We start from the raw sequence: 6,000 nt of genomic DNA, 5'->3' as shown, positions 1-6,000 counted from the left end.
ACATTCCGAGATGTGGCGTTACGATATACGATTCGTTAGGATATTAGGCCAGTATTTTCAGAACAAGGGCAGTATTTTTAGAATTCAACTGTTGATAAATGTTTCATATCAAGATGTTTTGACAAAAATATGCATATACATATTAATGAAGTAATAAAAAACATACATTTTTATACATATTGTAACAGGAATAAATTTTATGGTTTATATTCAGACATTTAACAATAAAAATGAGGTATTTTATACTGTATCGAAGTAAAAGCTTTTGCTTTTTATTTTCCCTTCCAGTTATGTTCAGCTTCTTTTTGAGACTTAGAAATGCGCTTAATTAAGCCAGATAACTGCGTCACTGGTCGAGTAGTCAGGTATGAAACAGTGTATATTAAGGAAGACGAAAGAGAATATTTCTCTACTGCTGAAGGAAAACTAGAATTTAATAAATAAAAGTAATAAATAATACCAAACACTAATATATATCGTTACAACTTTATCTGTTTTGAAAAATGAAAATATCAAGAAACAGAAAGTTTGTTTAAATTGATTTGTTTGGTCAGAATTATTCATTAGATTTGTAGACCCGATGCATATATTAAACATGCCGAACAACTCGCGAACTTTGTGCCACTTTTTCCTCTATGATCTCATATTCGGTGTCTTTGTATCGCTTGTGCCGATTCATTGCCCTTTGTTAATTCGTAGCTTAAAGAGTATCGATTATCAATAAGCAAAATTTAACGGTCGTGCGAATTTCTACTTTTTCAACGGGAGTCATATTTTGAATTTATTCTTCTAACCTAACTACTGTTAATCAAAACTTAAGTCTTCATGTCTTTAAATGTGTATGATTAAGTTAAAAGTCTTGGACAATTTGATTTGTATCATATTCTCATTTGATTTGTATCTCTTACAGAGGTCATATAAAGTTCATAAATAGTCAAATTATTTACGAGAGACATTTTATCGAAATTCTTATATGATGATGTTAAGTGTTTATTTTTACCAATGGCACCTTATGGGGCTTTTAAAGCACTATTTACAGGGTTCAATATGCCACCATTTTTGTGTTTATTGAGTTTTGTTTAAGCCGGTACTAGGGGGCGTGGACGGTAACATACGCTTGACAGTTCGGTCCATGAACAATCAAACCGAGCATGCAACATTTTTCAATTTTGCAGTGTTGGGTTGTCTTAGAGATTCTGTTTTTCTCCATTTTAAAGTGATTGTTTCAACTCAATATGCAAGTAAAACCAAACTAACTGATATAAAAAAACACAAATTGATGCGATTTTATTACAATATACTACTGCCTATTTAAAAGGCACTTTGTAATAACTAGTCTTGGATTACACTCAATATACAAAAAGATTGCAGAAATAAAAGTATTGAATTAAAAGCGATATGTTTGCTCTGTGCGGGTCTGATTTCACATTATTCCCGAATGCATCACTTACGTGTTCTTTTTTTCTCTGGTTATGTTTTATCAATACGGTCAGCATGGAATTATTCAATCTTGTATTCATATCTGGCACGGAAATTTGGAGGCGGAAGGAAAGAATTGTCGAGACAACTTGATTTATATATGAAAATCAATTTGCTTTTTTTTATATTGAACGAACCTTCAAAGTATGTCGAAATATAAGCTCTATGCCCATTAAAACGATTTGTATCACTAATCTGTTGTTCTTTTTAATACAATGAAACGATATCTGTAAATTTGGTACATGAAATGTACGGAATAAACGCAGAAATGCACGTTACTAGTCTTATCCATATTGCCTATCCGCTGGTTTGGATCATACTTGATATAGCAAGGGACATCAGAAAAACGCCGTCATTTGAATTACAACTTTATTGAAATACATTCCTGAGTAAAGGAATTCAAAGAGTCCAAAACTTTGAAGACTTTTAAAGTTGCTATTCAGTCAAAGTGGGAATAGGAACAGAGTAGATCTACGCAATAAAAAATTAGATTGTTTTGTTAGATATCGCTAGGATTTATGTTTTTTTTTTAAATCAAACAATATCTAGGTGTGAGTTACTAACTCTTCATTTAAAAATGAATATGCAGTCATTCGTACAACATTCTCGTAAGCTTTATGTCATTTAGTATGTGACATCAGAATTTAGATTTTGTTAACTGACAGAACAAAATCACGAACATGAAATATAATAAATCACATTTTTATGTATCTAAACAGAAAACAGGACTCAAGTAAAGTCATTATATGTATGTGCTTATGAAAATAATTTAACGAGGCCATTTTCATAATAATATTTTATTTATAATTATTGTGCATACAAAAAGACGAAGATGAAGCGTCGAACTATCTACAAAATCATTTCTCATGTAACATTATACATATATACATTACGATTGACTCCTGATATAACACCATGACTTTTAATTCCTAATAGTAAGATTAAATAGTAAGAAAAAAAACTGTAATGCAAACACGTTTGTTTACGGTTTTCATACTTACGACGTAGTATTCTGTTAAGAAGGGGTTTGTATTAAATGATGACATTGTGTTTTATTGAAGGGAGAAAATATACTAACATGTCAATAACATATTGATGAAAATGCGATCACGAAACCCCTTGTAAATGGAAAGCCGCAAGCAATTTAAAATATAATACGAGTTCTAAATAATCAATAGTGCATTAAAAGCAAACAACATCATGTCATTAAGCAATATAACATAAAAACACAACTCTTGCTTCACGTTTCTTTTTGCCGCTAATAGTGTTATCAGATTTTAGAAATGCATGCACCAGTTTTCTTTTATTGATTTTATAGTTCACCCGAGATAACAGACTGCTTATCTATGCTCAGGAGGGTGAACGCACATTTTCAAGATTTAATATTTGCAGAAAATATTTTAGGCCCAAGCCAGTAATGCGTAATGTTTCAAGTAAACGGCTTCTGCAGTTGTAAATGCACGAGAAAAGGTGCGCAAACGCTTTTCTGCATAAAGGGGTATGCGTCTGATTCAGTATTCTTATAGAGAAACTGGTTTCTTACGAGCGGATGTCATTTGACAATTATCTTGACAATTATCTTTAGATAATAACATTCACTTGGCCGTCTTTACTATCACCTATTTTTACATTGTGCTCTGAGTCACGAATATAAAAACATGCAACCTTGGCAGTTGTTTGCGTGATGCATGTATTCTGGTCCGTTAATTTTCACCTGCATGCTCAATATTAATGCAAGAATTTATGTCATAAATATCAAATTAAAATGCTGCATTAGTACCGATATTTTGACGCAATAAAATTTATCACAACTAGTTGAGTTCTTGACTGTACCAGTGTAAAAATGTTGAATTCTGCTTAAACCGCAATTTACATGTGCTTTAATGATATTAGACCCAGTCTGGAACATTTCAATTTTACTATGTTTTGTGACCTTTGAGGTTGTTTACTTTCCTATTTCGCTACCCAGAGTTACGAGTACCATATATTATTGTCATCAAACTACTATAACAAGATATGATAAGCTCATTAGCTGGTCGATGATTATCACATTTTTTTTCCTATTTAATTTATATTTGTATCTATGAAGATGAAATCAATGTAATTATATAGACGTGTCAAGAAGAATAAGGCAAACATATTGTTATTGATCTTTAATAATTTACATATTAATTATGTTGTATATGTTTACGTTCATACATATTTATATCTAATATAATTAAATGATATTAATATTCAGTATGATTTCTTTGGTTAAATGTGTGAATACATTTTTGAAATAAGATACTTAAATTTTGTCCCTTAAATTGAACGGAAAAATGCAAAGCTTGGAAAATAAGATTAACCTAGAAACTCTACTGGACACCTTTAATTTGATAAATCTAATTAACCTATTTCATTAACGGCTAGACCAATGATTTTGACTTAATACGTCTACTAAAATAAAGATTATAGGTTTGAGTTAATACAAAATCAATATTGTGATTGGATTAATGTCTAGTTGATATCACAATGTTGACCTAAAGAAACAGAAGGACCAAAAGTTTCGAACATTTATCATTTTATTTTTAACGAACCGTAAATGATAAGTATTCTTCTAGCGATATTTGGTTGTGTTCTTTTTGTTAATAATTCCGTAACATCTTGCATCGAAATCGAAATAAATGTATAATTCAACATGAAGAAGGAGAAATTCTAGTGCACGTTGAGCAGTATGAAATAACTATGATATATTCTAGACGTAAAGTCTTGCAACTGGACAGAAATATTTTTATACAATGTTGTTCGTTTTCTCTCCTCTCAAAAGTATGATGAAAAGTGGCAAAAAGGAAAAATGAAATAGGAAAAGGAAGTAAATATTTAGAAATATTAAGAGTTGATAAAACATCATTTCTTAACTATCATCATACACTATTAAAATGTTTATCTTTATCATTTAAGTGTTTGCTTATCTACTATTGAACGTGCAACAATAGTATTTCTGCATTAACAGTTTTAATACAAATATTCATGCAATGAGCTCAAATTGGAATGTTGCATTACTACCTTTAGTTTGATTAAACAAGGCTTATCACAACAGGTATACCATTTTATATATGTTGAAATCAGCTCAAACTTGGCACATATATTGAATTGTATTGATAAATGTTATGTGTTAAGTTATGTGACATTCAGCCATACCGAGACTTGAACATTTTTGTCTTATGTTTGGTGAGCTAAGGTGTTTCCATTTTTGCTAGTATACTTCCCATTACAAGTGCCATGTATCAATTTAGTACTGCAAGGTATTATAGTCACTAATGATATTGACTAAGATGGGCGATGATTATTTTTATTTCATATATCTACTATTCAATGTACATTCTTAACGTTTGAAGATTTGTACCTCAATAGCTTTGTTATGCCTGTTATGATGAATTGATAAATGTTCTAAAAGGGAAAATAAAGACATTCTATTTAAATATAAAGTTAATCATTTACAAATTCAAAAAAATCTATGGCGATTCAAATATAAATACCGTGCATATGTGATAATGAAAATGTTTTACTTCTGTAAATAGCTATTCACTGAAGTAATTTATGTATCTATAACAGAAAGAGGTATTTCACAATATCTGAAATAATATATTTTCCCTTTTCGTACTTTGTCTTGAACAAATGAACGTTTAAAGGTTTTTTATACATTTATTTTTTAATGTTGCTATATTTGACTTGTCCTTCAGATCATTGATTCCAGTCCAGCACATTTTTGTTGAGAAGTGAATACCGCCGCAAGCGGTACCAAGAGGTGTGAGAGATGTTGCACATTACATCTCTGAACAGACTTAATCAGACCAAGACTGCAATTTTCATATAATATTGTTGTTCTCATTGTTTCCATGCGACACCCCTTTTCCAGATTTTTATATGTAATATAATGAAATGATATTACTTAGTATGAATTTTCTTCTTTGTTTCATATGTCAATACGTTTTTGAAATACGATAACTGGATTGTTAAACGAACCAATGCAAAGCTATATAAAGTAAGATTGACCTACAAACTCTTGTAGACGCCTTTTATTGTATAAATATAATAAACTCATTTCTTATAAACGACCAGAAAGGCCGATGGTTTTGACTGAATGCGTCTATTATAACAAAGATCATGGACTTGCTTTAACACAAATCAATATTGAGATTAGATTTATGTCCAGCTGATATTGAAAAATTGACACAGGGAATCAGAAAAACCTACAGCGAAGTAATGATTCGAACACAAATTATTAAATGAGTAATGAAGCATAAAATAACGAGTATTCTTCAATGGACAAAGTTTTCGATTTAGAAATCGTATTTGCGTGGAAAATAAATCTATGTCGAAATACGATCACTTCATATTTATGTATAGCAAGAACATCGGACAAAATTGTAATAACAGTTACTGAATCTGATACAATTGTGATGTCAGAAACAACTCGATCCTAATTTTAATACTTGACATTTAAGTGCATTGCATATTTCAAACTATGAGCATGTAACA

Source organism: Ruditapes philippinarum, unplaced genomic scaffold, assembly GCF_026571515.1.
Source record: "Ruditapes philippinarum isolate M1 unplaced genomic scaffold, ASM2657151v2 ctg1990_1_1_1_1, whole genome shotgun sequence".
NCBI classification, from domain to species: domain Eukaryota; kingdom Metazoa; phylum Mollusca; class Bivalvia; order Venerida; family Veneridae; genus Ruditapes; species Ruditapes philippinarum.
The sequence above is the reverse complement of the archived record's forward strand: the minus strand, read 5'-3'. Positions refer to the sequence as shown.